Source organism: Balearica regulorum, chromosome 6 (assembly GCF_011004875.1).
Source record: "Balearica regulorum gibbericeps isolate bBalReg1 chromosome 6, bBalReg1.pri, whole genome shotgun sequence".
Lineage (NCBI taxonomy): Eukaryota > Metazoa > Chordata > Aves > Gruiformes > Gruidae > Balearica > Balearica regulorum.
Window position 1 is genome coordinate 22,104,041 of NC_046189.1, and position 13,611 is coordinate 22,117,651.

At 37.1% G+C, this 13,611-nt stretch overlaps 1 protein-coding gene across 6 annotated transcripts in view; it reads right to left on the bottom strand.

Annotated features, from left to right (window-relative positions):
• Positions 1–13,611, bottom strand: part of B3GALT1 (beta-1,3-galactosyltransferase 1) — a 324,178-nt gene that overhangs the window by 126,744 nt on the left and 183,823 nt on the right. For 2 of the 6 annotated variants that reach the window (XR_012836133.1, XR_012836131.1), the window contains one exon: positions 12,058–12,228. The exons of the other annotated variants lie outside the window; for them this stretch is intronic. The gene's annotated coding sequence lies outside the window, so the exon portion shown is untranslated. Of the gene's footprint in view, positions 1–12,057; positions 12,229–13,611 lie in introns of those variants that run through there. 6 annotated transcript variants of the gene reach the window in all.

Genomic DNA, 13,611 nt, shown 5'->3' on the forward strand with positions numbered 1-13,611 from the left:
TGAGCTTTACCATTGCCCTCTCTGGAGCTAATGGGGAACATTCATACTATCCAATTTTAGGGTACTAGCTCAGACAGGATAATTACACAGAAATTTAGAAAAGGTAAAGTTGATTTCTTCATGGTCCGAATCCTTATTTAACAAAAAAGAAAGAACTGTGTTCTGCTAAGCTCTTTTTTTGAAATTCAAATTATGTTTATACCTTAGGGAAAAGACTAACTGGAGGCTAACATGGCTTTCATGAGCTTCAGATGATTAACCTACTTTATATTGCTCTCACCACACTGCATCAGTTAATCATTATCTTTTAGCAGTGTCTTTAACAATTAGGTAAAACAGCATTTATCCCTTTCCTATATTTAGAAGACCTTACACAGACTAATCTTATTTTTCATTTATTTTCCATTATACTTGCCATATGGAATGTGTATAGTAGAATTAATGTAAGAAAAAAATTTAATCTCTATCCTTGACTAGATTCAGATGAGTTAATTCTTTCTTATCTTTACTCTGCCTCTAGGCCCAGTGTCCATTACTGTTGAATGAGATACTTTGGGTTTCTCACTGGCAACGAACAGACTTTAAAATTCAGTCAGGCATTTTCCCACTGTTTTATCAGCTGATGTTTTCCTGAAGCATTAGATAACTGATTGGAAAGTCTGATAAATAGAGTATATTATTGAATATTCTGTCCAGAATGAAACAGTTATTTATTATGGTATTATTTTTTTATTATTATTATTTATTTGTAAGACAATCCTGAGTATGTGTGACAGTTATATGGTGTGGTTCAGCTTGTAAAACAACTATACTACAGGTGGGAGAACTATTGAATCATCAGTTATTATATATTGGCTTTCTAATGGTGGATATTTTAGGGGGAGAAAAAAAAAGTTTTTCAGGTTCATTTCCAGGTCTATCAGCTGCAACTCTGCAGCTACAGCATGATTAGAGATATCTGATCTATCTACTCATCCTTTCATATATTTCAGGGACATAAACTTTCGTCTTCAGCTGTTCAAGACGGTATTTCAGAGATGGTTTTAATAACTGGTGTTAGAATGATTTTTTTTTGAATGATATGGGAATTTGCAATGGCCAGTTCTGCTATATGTGCAATATATTTGCAATTCACAGAGGAATCAGACAAAGGGACTTTTATTGTTTCATTATATAGTTTTCTTTCTGTATCCTCAGATTCTCTTACAAAAGTTGTAGTATTTTTGTAAGAAAAGTACACTAGCTGATTCCTACAACACTGTGGATACGCAAACTGTAATGTTAGAAGTGCTATTTTTAATTTTTTTAAGATGCTAAACTAACAAGAATTCAAAAGGATATTCTTTAACACTTATGCAAAAAGGCTGTATGTAAGAAAGGAGCATTCAGCTGTGCTTGTTAGTATGTGTCACTGTACCAAGTTTTTCTGGTAGCAAACTAAGTCAACTTATTAAGTAGAAATATTAGTAAGTGGATATACATTCTGACATCCCCGAGAAAACATTTTGGAGTAAAATAAATATAAGCGATTTATGAAATTGTTTGTATATAACTAGAAAATTGCAAAGAAGTGTTTTTCTCACAGAACACCATCACAATACCAGTCCATGTCATTTCCTTTGAGAGAAGGTACTTAATTATGCACAATACAGGGACAAAGTCAGCCTTTAGTGCCTCAAATTAAGGAGCCAGTGATGATGGCGTACAGAAAATGGAATAGCTGAGAAAAATACTAGGTTTAGGCCCATGTACAATGCTAGATTGAACAGTAGATCTGATTTCCATTCAACTGTGTGCTTAATTCTACATGAATACCTAATTCTTGTAATTCATGGAACCATCAGAGTAAAGAAAATAACTTTCCCTGGACTTCAGACAATTACCTAATGATATTGTCAAGAGTAATCCACAAGAATGGTTGCTATTTTTTTCCCATCTTCCTGTACACCATCAAAAAAATCTATCTCTCTCCCTACAGAGACTTAGCTACTCACAAACTTAAATACTTACTGAAAACATGCAAATTCTTCAAAACTTTTATGTGGCATAGGAAGAGAGCAAAAGGCATTGTGCAACATCAACATGTCCTGCATGTCGAATAGAAGGAGTGTTACCGGGGAAAAAGTGCTCAAGTAACTGAGAGAGAGACTGTACCACATGCTATAAAAGGAGGCAGATGGAAATCAAAAGCTCCTGCTTGTCTGATTCTGTGGTAACAACTTCTTCACTGAACTCTGATTATTGATTAACTTTGAGCATGTTGCTCTAGTTGCAGACCATAAGGTGTCTCAAAACCACGCAAAGCATTGGCTGCACTGTGCTCAGCTTCCTGTCCCCAGCAGAAGGATGTGCATTTCCGCCATGAACACAGGCCTATCGGATCTACTTGTGCTTAAATATCGGCTTTATTTACACTGCCTCTAGGTGTCCAGTGCTAGAAGTAGAAATGTCAACTGAATAACTAAGACAAGGATACATTTGTGATGGCAAAGACTGGCTAATTTTGGAGAGCTTTTTGCTTAAAAGAATCCCACCACAATTAAGAATTACATCTTGGGAGCATTTAGTTAAAAAAAAATAAAACAAAAAAAATTCCCGCATGCAGAATTAATGCATAATATTCTTTTTTAATACTGCTTCTCCTAATTCAGAGATTTCATTGCCACCTTTTTAACATTTCCCAAGGCCATACATTTCAGAAACTATGTATTTAAATATCTCTTTCCCAGAACTGTAATAATAGAGGATTTCATTAGCAACATTTAGGAGCTTTAAATTATTGCAGCAGAAACAGATATATTATAGTGCACAAAGGAAAAGAGAGAATAGTTTTCCCCCACAGCAGACTCTCAGTGTACATTATATGATTCATAGGGAAGAAAAATCATGTAAATGAACTGTGTTTTTCTGTTTGAAAATATTTAAAGCTAGATTTACTTACAAATTAAGAAAGTGTTATAAAAGAAAAAAATTCTCACCAGCAAACCCCCTACATGAATACTAAGCATGTACTGTATATTATGCATATAAGCAACTCACATTTGAAACAGTAAAAAGGTGGGGGTTTTACAAAGAAACTGTGAGGAGTTGCTGTAAATTCTTGAAGAGACAAGAATGCTCTCTTCTAATGTGACATAATAAATACCTTATGATCCTATGATTTTTTTATTTCTACACAGACTATGTACTAAGAAAAACTATCGACTTTCTTTTTAATCCATCTATTCTACTTTATTTCACTTTGATTTGATTTCACACGCCTGTTAGGTCTCATTCATTTAGCACAGACTCGCTCTTCCACCTCCTGCCCAGTTTCACGCTCCTTGGCCATGGTGCTAGCACATCAGGTATTTGCTGGGCAGCTCCTCTCCTGATCCTGGACCACACATGCTGGAGGTAGCAGATAAGCAGATGCATCAACTAGTTTGGCCTGCAGTATATTGTCCTGAAACAGGACAGAGACACCAACATTACATTTCAATGGGAAAATTGTTGTTATTGTTTGTGCAACCTCTCTCCCAGCCATGGATTCTCTCCATGTAGAGGGATGTTATTCCCCTGCCACCACTAACTTCACTGGTCAGATTTGTGAAATAAAGGACATTGCTGTGCTGGGTTTGAGTCTAGGCTTTTAAGCTGTGCCAATATTATTTTAAAATTACATGCTTACTATTTAACAATGAAAATAATGTGAAGCAATCTACTCACTAGCTACTCCATTTTTATCCACCCCATGATGTCTCTTATCCTCCTGTGTACTGTGATCGCAGCTGGAGTAACTTTACATTTGACAGCTCAAACATTGGCTATGCATCTGCTGCGGAAAATAACTTTATGTGGGTCGCACAATCTGTGTGGGAGCCCATAATGCCAGGTGGTCAGCTCGCACTGAACTCTGTGTGGCCTTGCCTAAACTACTGCCTGTGCCTTGGCACACTGATGCTTGGCTTGGATGTGGTTATGCAAGCTGCAAGCCTAATTTGAATCACCTTGTAGACATGGCCTCAATAGCAAAGCTTTCATAACAAAATAACTCAAAATTTGAAAATCTGAATGGTAGTGTTTCTGCTGTGCCTTGGATGCTACCATGACATTAACTTATAGGGATAAAAAGTACATTTACTGGTAAAGTAGTTTTCAGCTCTAAAATGCTGTAGTAATGCCTCTTGGAATAAACTACATTTCAGGTAAGTACTAATCCACAGATCCTGCATATTTTTTTTTGTCTTCAGTATGTGATGTAGTTAGCTCTCTCAGTACTTCTGATGTGTTTATCATACGTGATGTTCCTTGTTGAGGAAGAAACTGTCTGAAATTCTCTCTTCTGCTGAAAGCGTCTCATTTCTGAGACAATCAGATCCAGTGGAAAGTACATGTTGACTTTTTGATATTTCATTCCTTTCTATGAAACAAAGGTTCCATTTTACAAAGGTAATATATAAACTTTAGTAGTGAATCCAGAGCATGCTTTATGGGTTCTGTAGGCACTATGTGTAAAAAGCCAAAGGTTGGTAAATGGTAGTTGTAAGTCATCAGTTAGTGTAGCATGTGACCCAGTACTCTAGGTGTGATCTGTTAAGGCTAAGTTGTCCTTCAGGCCAAAGAACAAAAAAAAAAAAGTTAGTAGCATATTTGGGATAGCTCTGGAGACCTAACTGTTGGCTTGGCCATACCCTCATACTCTAATCATACAGTAGTTTTCCCACCATTTCAAGCTGAAAAAAGAGTTCTGTAGGGTATTTTCAATGTCTTAATATCTTTCTTTTGAATTTTATGACAAAATAATATCAACATGGTGAAACCTTAAGATTTCACATCTTGTCCATAAAATTATTGCAGCAGCGGGGTAACAACAGTGTATATAGCTTATCAGCTCTTTGTCACTACAAATGCTTAATTGGCTAGATATCAAAACATTTTAAAGACAAATAGAAAAAGCAAAACAAGAATTTGACAATCATAATTCAAACAAAATCATTATTGGACTGATTCTGGCATGGTTTAAAATTGAGAAAGAAATTTAAGCAGACATATTTACTATATATTACTAAATATTAAACCAGAGAACGTGTCGTAGCATCATTCTTAATGTACTGCATAATGAGTGGAAGGAGTAATTGGCACTGGCTGTGACTTCAGTTCATTGCTAGCCTCAGCCATTACTGTCTGAAGTTGCATTTTAGGCAGAATGCTGACTCTTCTGTCTGCAAAGAAACTTTCTGTTCACTCTAATTAAACTGGATAATGCAATTCATGAACTGTTTCTGGATCAGTGCTCTTCTTACTTTAATGGAAATCAATGAAAAATAAGTAGGCTTCCACAGGAGGAAATAAAAGTACAAACTCAATCTCAGAAAAACAGCCCATGAAGATTTGTCAAAAGTAGAACACAGTGGTGACCTGCAGCCTTTCCCAGGCTTAATACACAATACTTGCCTTGGAAATACTAATGGCCAGATGGCACTATTTCATGCTCCTTTGAAATGAGTTATCAAATCTTGCTGCTAGTATACAGCCAAATAAGCCAGAGTTTTAAAATAAGTTATCAAATCTTGGCACTGGTGCACCGCCAACCAACCAGAGGTTTTACAATTGAGCACTGTGGAATGACCAAACCAAATCTCAGTAGAAAGGGAAACCAGAACAGTTTTGTGACTGCAATTACAACAAAAAAGGCTGCAGCTTGCCTACTGCAGCAAATCCACTGTCTCTAGCAACCTCTTCTCCAACATGTTTTACTATTTAGACTTCCCTTGCAAACTGGAAGATCTAACAGTGCCTACTGAGAAACAGAAATGCAGCACCAACTTAGAATTCTCCCAGCCCTTCTCCAGTTTCTTTCCTTTTATCCATGTAGAGGGAGCTTTAAATGATTTGTGTTTCTTCTGTGGCCTAAACCACTCTTCCTTTAGCGCTGTGAATAGCTCCCTGTGTTAATCTGGAGAGGCATCACTTGGGTAGTAGTGCATGATGTGTTGCTGCTAGAGGAAACCAAATGGGATTTTGGACAGTAAAGCAGCAATTGGGTTGCTTTCCTAGTTTAATGATGTTCCTGTTCAGACGTAAGGCTGTTTGTTGTTTGTTGGCAGAGGGTGTATAGGTCTTTTTTAACTATTGTCACATGATGCAATAAAGGTGGTTTCCACTTTCCAACATGTGATGTAATTTGGAGTAAAATATTAATAGGTTTTGATGTGGACCAACATTTCCACAACCTTGTAGTTGCTATGATAAGACAACTTTGTTGCCTGGGAAGCTAGAAGAGCCCAAACTTTGTCACTGTGTTCCAAATCTGTACAGAAAAAAATCTGTCCAAATTCTAGTTTTAAAATTCTGCAAGAATATTTCATAAACAGACTCTGAATATTTCTGTCTCTGTGACTCATTTAATGTGTGCACTTCATAATTGTCTAGGATGTTTAATGACAATGCTTAGGTTTATATGGAGACTTCAGCAAATTGTAAACTAGCAGCAAAATCCTTTCAGCCCTGCAGGTGGAGCAAGGTGGATGGTGACAACAGTCATGTGTCACCTGCACAAGAACTATATGCATCACTGTAAGGGGTTGGGAGGGAAGAAGGCCAGGCCCCTATCTTTAGCCACAAAGCGCAAGCAGAAGGCGTCTTTAAAAAACTACTGCTCATCAGGTCTCAGATTCTCAATTCCAACTCTCTATCCCTTGCTGTCTGTGTCAGTTCCAACTGTTTTCCCCAAACCATTTCTCCTCTGTGCACTTTTTCCTGCCTCCTAAGCCTCAAGGAAATTAAAATGTTTCAAGCCATTAATTGCGAAGGCATAATTGGTTTTCCGTGATGTGAAATGAATTCTACCGAAACATGGAATGTTTAGAGGACAAAAAAAACCCAGATGAAATTACCTGTTTAAAAACAGTAAGTTGATCTCAATATTTTATATGATAATACATACTTTCTCAATAGTTTTGAATTTTTCATTTCTTAATAACTGAGATTTCATCAGCTGAGTTAGCTCATATCTCTTCTGTATGGTAGTATTATTTGTTGCCATCTAAGAACCTCCCTGACGAGAGGAAGGAACTACTGTTTAGTGTTGAATAGTGTGGAAATTAAGAAATTCCCCTGAAAAGCTTTTTTAATTATGATGACAGCATGCAGGTGAAACAATGACAAAAGGATTTCTTTTGTGAGGATAAGACTTGCCTTGCATGAACTGCACTGGAGTGTGCCTAAAATAGATGTCTATATTTCTGTATCTGCCTAAGGTTGCCAGCAGTTCACCTGAAATAAGAGGCTTCCTGGTGTTTCTCTTAGCATGTATCTAACAATTTAGTCAGTCTAATCTCAACAGTCATTATCTACCTTAGTTGTGTCACCTCCAAATGATCCTTTAAATATTTATAAAATGTTTTAACATGACAAATGCAAGCAAAATCCTGTGAAATTAAAAAAAAAAAAAAAAAGACATTAGAGCTAGACTACGGAAGATTCCTTAACAATGTATAACTGATTTTTTCCAATATGAAGTGAGAGACTACTTGGTATACCTAAACATCAGACTTGAGATAAAGTTCCCTGAAGTTACTCACCTTTGAGTAGAAAAAAAAAGGCATTTGAATTCTGAAGTAGCTGCTGCTTAAAAATTTGGCTTTATTCCATTGCAATAAATTCCAGAAGCCATGCAGAATATAGATCCCTTAACTCTTACTCATCTCTGCCCTTATATTTGTCATCCTCCTACCAGAAATAATTAGAGCCATCTCAAATTCTGCATTTTAATCTGACTCAATAATTTCCATGTAGGTTTTACCTCCCAGAAGTCTGTTTATGATCTTTAAAGCTATTTCAGCTTATCTTAAGAAATCTCCCATCTTTGATCATATTGTTTCAAAATATATCCTCTCATACCAGTAAAAGGAAATTAACATTTAGAGGGCATCTTCAGGTGATTCAGAACCCTAAACCAATATAAGCATAATTACTTGGAGAAATACAGATCGAACTAGGGAGCCAGTCCTCTTGTTTCTCTATCAAGGGAAGATTTTGCAAAGGAAAGAGCCCTTTATGACATTTCACTTGTATCAATTAACCATGTGGTGTCATCTTTCCATGCTGACACAGAGGTGGTAGATTTTGGAGAAGCAGAAAGAAAATCAATGACATTCTTGCAGTGATCCTAAACTATGTTTTATGTCCTGCATACTTGCACTTCTTCTCTTCTTCTTCTGCAAGTCTGAACAAGGTCTCTATGGCTCAGGAAAAACCCAGTGAAAAAGCTATGCAGCATTAGCTTGCGACACTTACGGCACAGTATGTATTTCAATGGGAACATGTTGTATGTCATTTCCATTGTACCCTCTGCCTGTCTTTCTTCCCTGAATCCACAGTGTGCCATGGCCCACAAGGACATTTCCATCTACGACGATAGTTTTAATCCAGGAAAGAGACAGGGAATTGTTGTGTTGGCAGCCTACTTTAACAGCCAGATATTTCCTCCTTTTACAAAGCACAAATCTGGGGTGTCTGTGTGGAAAGAGAAGAGAGAGCAAAGCACTAAGTGGTGGGATTCGCTGTGGCCACATCGGCACCATCTGCAGCACCAAGGTAACCAAAATGTGAATACATCCATTGCAGCTAATAAAACCAGACTACTTCTTCAAAGCCTGGAAGAAAACAGAATGAGAGTATATCAAGTGTGGCTGCTTTGTCCCTCTATAAGAAGGCTATTGTCCTGCCACCTGAAATTCACTGAGGTACAAATTATTCACAAGTTGTGAAGGAAAGTCATGTTATTTAAGATCCTTCGCTGCCCATTCGTGCTAGGTTGTTGAAAGTTTATGTATGATCTTTCACTTTATTTTCAATCTACCAAGTATCAGATAATTCATCGTAAAGTTCTAATGAACCCATGATTCAGTGGCATTAACAGCTGCACAAACAATACAAACTGTAGATCTTCTGTTTCTAAAATTCAATTTTATGTTTAAGTCTTGGAATATCTTGAGTTTGGTCTATAAGTCATGCTGCCAAAGGCTATTTCTTCTTTGTGCAATATCTGTAGCTGATTCCTGTAGTACCTTCTAGCCTTAAAAATATGAGACATTTCTGAAATATTTTCAAACTTAATGCCTAAGTGATTTATGCAACTATTCTGATATAAGCAAGTACTGAAAAAGCTTCAGTTTGCAATCTTGATTCCTGGGGATGCTAAAAAGTTCCAGCTCTCTCTAAACTCAGTTAATCAAAATGATACCATCTGTATACACATCCAGATAGGAACAGGAGGAATACCTGATCTCTTCTCCCCGTTACTGCTGGACAATACTAAAATCAATTCTACATTGAAGCTAGCAAAGGCAGAGAGACTTGAAGTCCTCTTTTGCAAATCAAATTTATTTCTCCCTACCTAAACACTTGAACCAGTATATTTTTATCTCAACCACTTGTTTTGTTTCTAGGACACTCTGAAAACAAAGACTCAATTTTAACCAGTAATGAAGTTTTTGTGTGAATCAAAATGCTACAACTATTTTTACAGAATCAAGTGATAGGAAAGGACATCACTTCAAAATGTAGGGAAAAGAAGTGGAAAGTCTTTCAGATAAGATTCTAAATTGAAATAACTCCTGATGGACTATTTGTAGATAAATAATGAGCACATAGTGCTTTGCCTGATTTCAAAAATACTTCATGCCTTTTGGTAAATAAATAATAATTCACAGAAAATAATGTGATGGTATTATTTTTGTTCCAAAGAGTCAGATTGTTTTTATGCATACTTTTTGAATAAGGAATTCTAGGGATATGCTTTCTGAAATACACCAGGCACATGCCAAAGAATCTATTTAAAAACACTACTCCTTGTATTTTATACTTCCAGCAAGACAGAACAATTTAAACTCTCTCACTCTGTCAAATTTGTCTCACTGAGATTCCTCAGTACTGCCTTTCCTTTCAAGCTTGTTAGTGCTAAGTATCCTTCAGCAGGTTGAGGACTGTATTCAGCACTTTTCCTCTTACCATGAAGTAAAACCAATGGGGATTCTTTCATCACCAGCAAACCTCTGCCACTCCCTGAAAAGGGAATCACTTTGTCATACCTACTTCAGTGTAGGTCCACATACCTTAATTTAAAAATACAGTAATTTGCAGCACAGAGTTATCAGTACCGACAAATATTTCCTGGAAGGATAATTATAATGTTTGAATTAAGATTGCATATTTACTAACAACTCAACAAACTAACATTTAAAAGTGAAGGAAGATTAATTAGAAGCAGCTATCCTTTTATCATGGTTCAATCAGAGGAATAAGAAATTTCCTTTAATGTGCGTTAAGAAATGAAAATCGACGGTGAAAGTGCAACTGTGAGGTCTACGCACAAATGCTGCTAGAAAAATACTTCTAGATATTTCCAGCAACTCACTTCATCTCCTTTCCCAAACTTAGCAATTAATTGCTTTGATAGCCATTCTTTTTTAATTTGTTCTTTGTAAGAGACTCCCAAAATCCACTTTGAATTTTCTCTTAAAATAAACAAAAAAGCCCATCTCTTTTTCCTGATATAAACAGTACAAAAGAAGGTATACTCTACAAATAGTATAAGTTCTAGACTTAGAATTTCTTCAGCTTTGTCACTTGACAGTGAATCCTGCCATTAGAAGCAGCTGCTGAGCAGAACATGGTTGCATGCTAAGGTAGTATAGTTTGAGAAATGAAAAAGCCTCCCCAAAATAACAAAAGTGGCTAAGAGTTGTCCATCTCAGCACATATAGTAGTGTGGCACACACACTTGCCAAGTATTTATTAACAGGCAAAACCTAATTTATTGGAATCTTTTGAATAGGGTCCTGGGCTGACTGTTCCAACCTATGTGTGTACAAACCATCTCCCAATATCTCAATTACATACAAAAGGCTGTCCCGTGCTACCATTCCTGCATCTGCAGAAAAATGCTGCAGAAATTATTTTGGGGACCCCTTTGGACTGACAGATTCTCTATCCAGGGGATTAATTAAAAAATTTAAGCATTAATACACTGTCTATCGACTGCCTTATGCACAGCAGAGGCTGCTTCTGGGAGTTTCCAAGACAGTCTGAAATTCCCACTTGTAGACCTCCTCTAACAATTAGTCAAATGCTTTGCTGTGAAGACAGTCAGATGTTCAGTCAATCCCCTTGTCTTTCGCTGGGCTCCTCTCAGCAGAGACTGGCTGGGAAGTTCCTGGACTAATGCCGGAATTTGATGACTGTGTGCTTGGTAGGCACACAGGCCTGGCCCTGATACACAGCTACACAATTATAACCACGGTACAAACTTGAATTTCACTCTAGTATCACAATTATAACTTAAATTCCATATATCTTGCCCTACAAGATAGTGTAGAAAAAACTTTTGGAAGAAAGCTTTGGCAAATACATGCAGTGAGAAAAACGCATGATAGATGCTCACTCAGAATTCTAATTCAGGTGTCTGACTTGGATGTACTGAACATTAGGGATGATAGGATTGCCTATACACTAGGATTTTGGTAATATAAATCAAGTACAAGGCTATAAAAATGCCATAATGTTTGCTGTCCCTATAGGAAAGAAAAGCAAACCCAGAAGTGACATTTTCTGCTGAGAGGTTGCCATGAAACTAGCCAAGAATTTGAGGCTGTGGTAGTCATTTCAGGTATCTAAGTCATCTCGCCATGGCTTTCCCGATTCCTGTGGTAGCACAGTTTGATACCCTTTCAAAGCCTTACCTCAGTAGTCTCTCTTGGGAGCACACGGTACAGTATGCACTTAATGGTGATAAGGATGCTATTAGAGAAGTCTGCAAGATCACAAAACCAATAAACACTATAGCAAGGAAGAGAATTAACTTTTTTTTCCCCCAGCACATTTAATAGCTTAAATTGCACAGAACACTCATAGATGATATTTTTATTCCCCATCTCGTGTTGATAAATGTAGGAAAAAACTGAGGAACTTGATCCAACATCAGATGGAATCGAGGGTGTCCTTTGCAGTTTTCCTTTTTATTTTAGTCTGTAATCTCAAATAGACAAAATGCTTGCAACTAAAAATCAAATTGGAATTGCGAACTGTAGCTTTATAGTCAATCATATTAGAAAGTTAAAGGTTATGAACTGGTCATTGTAATCTTGTTATCCAGACACTTATTTCCTTACTCTTCAGTCCTAAGTATTTGATATAGAGATCTTGTCTGCTTTTTTCACATAGTTTTTCCTTTTGTCTGTTTACCTGCAATAGGAAGAATAATCATCTTTTGTTCAGAATGCATTTTTGGCAGGGTAATTCTGTTTACTCTTGCTGGATACGAGTCGCCTTTCTTCATGCTTTTGATTGGTAAATATGTTTCTGTTTGACATTCTTATTAATTCAACACTGTCTTCTCGAGATGAAATGATGACTATCAACAGTAGCCTGCCTGCTCTCCTGTACTGCAATTTACCTTTCAGGCTTATTAGCAGCAGTATATGCTGGGTTCTCTTCTTACGTGTTCTCCTTACTAGTTTGCTCCTCTACTACATTGTTACATTAACTTATGAGTATGTGTTGGTCTTTAGTTGTCTCTACCCAATTTTTTAATGCATACTACTGCCTTAAGGGCTGCAGGTCTGTAAGAATACTAATTTGAGCCACTGCCAAACTGAAATGGGCCAAAAATGACTCTAAAATATCTTCCCATTGGTGAAAGTTAAAGGTGTTATCTTTTAAACGTAGCAAGGAAAATGGGCTATTTCTGGGAACGAAGCATAGCCTTCTATAATGCACGGAATCCATTTTCGCGGGCCTTGGCAGAGCATTGTCTTTTCCAAGATTTCTTGCATCTTGGCGTGTAGAAAAACAGGGAAAAAATCTATCACTAAAGCAACTAAATTCTAAATACTAACATTTCAGCTAAGAAGCTTTTTATTGTTCTGAGTTCTAACTGTGTTGTATTCTATTTTTATTGGACAGCAAGGAGAATGACTAGATGTTAATTGCATCCTTCTTTTCTGACTCACCATCCCTATTGTTTTCAAAACTTGTGGGCAAGTTAAATAGCAGAGAAGCAGACAAACCCTAAGAAAAAAAAATTAAAAAGGTTGAAGGGGGAAAAAAACCCCAAATAAAAGAAGACAAGAATCAAGAAAATCAACTACAGGAACACACCACTTATTGCTTTTTTCTTGAGACTTGTATATGAAATGTCCTAGACTGAGCATGAGACTCTCCCCTTTCATACCCATATCACAGCTTCCGCAGTGGGTTACGAATACCATACGTTGATAGCACAGCTTGAGTCCTGTACCAGGCTCCCGTATGCCTGAGTCAGTGGTTTTATCTGTGATCTGTCAACCACATCGGCTTCCAGGCTGAAAGAGGCCAGTGCCACTCTGCAGCCACAGATACTCCTCCAAACATTGCCCTGCTAAAAGGCACCCTCCTAATGATGCTAGCCCTTCCTCCTCACGCGACAAGGCAGAATCAATATTTCTGATTCACATGATCGAATGCCCGCATCCAACATGTGAAAGCTAACAGATACCCACTCTGTTGTGAAAGCCAGCATTGAAGTTCAATGCATTGAAGAAAATTGAGAAGTTCAACTTTTTTGTAAGGTCACAAAATTCCCAAGTA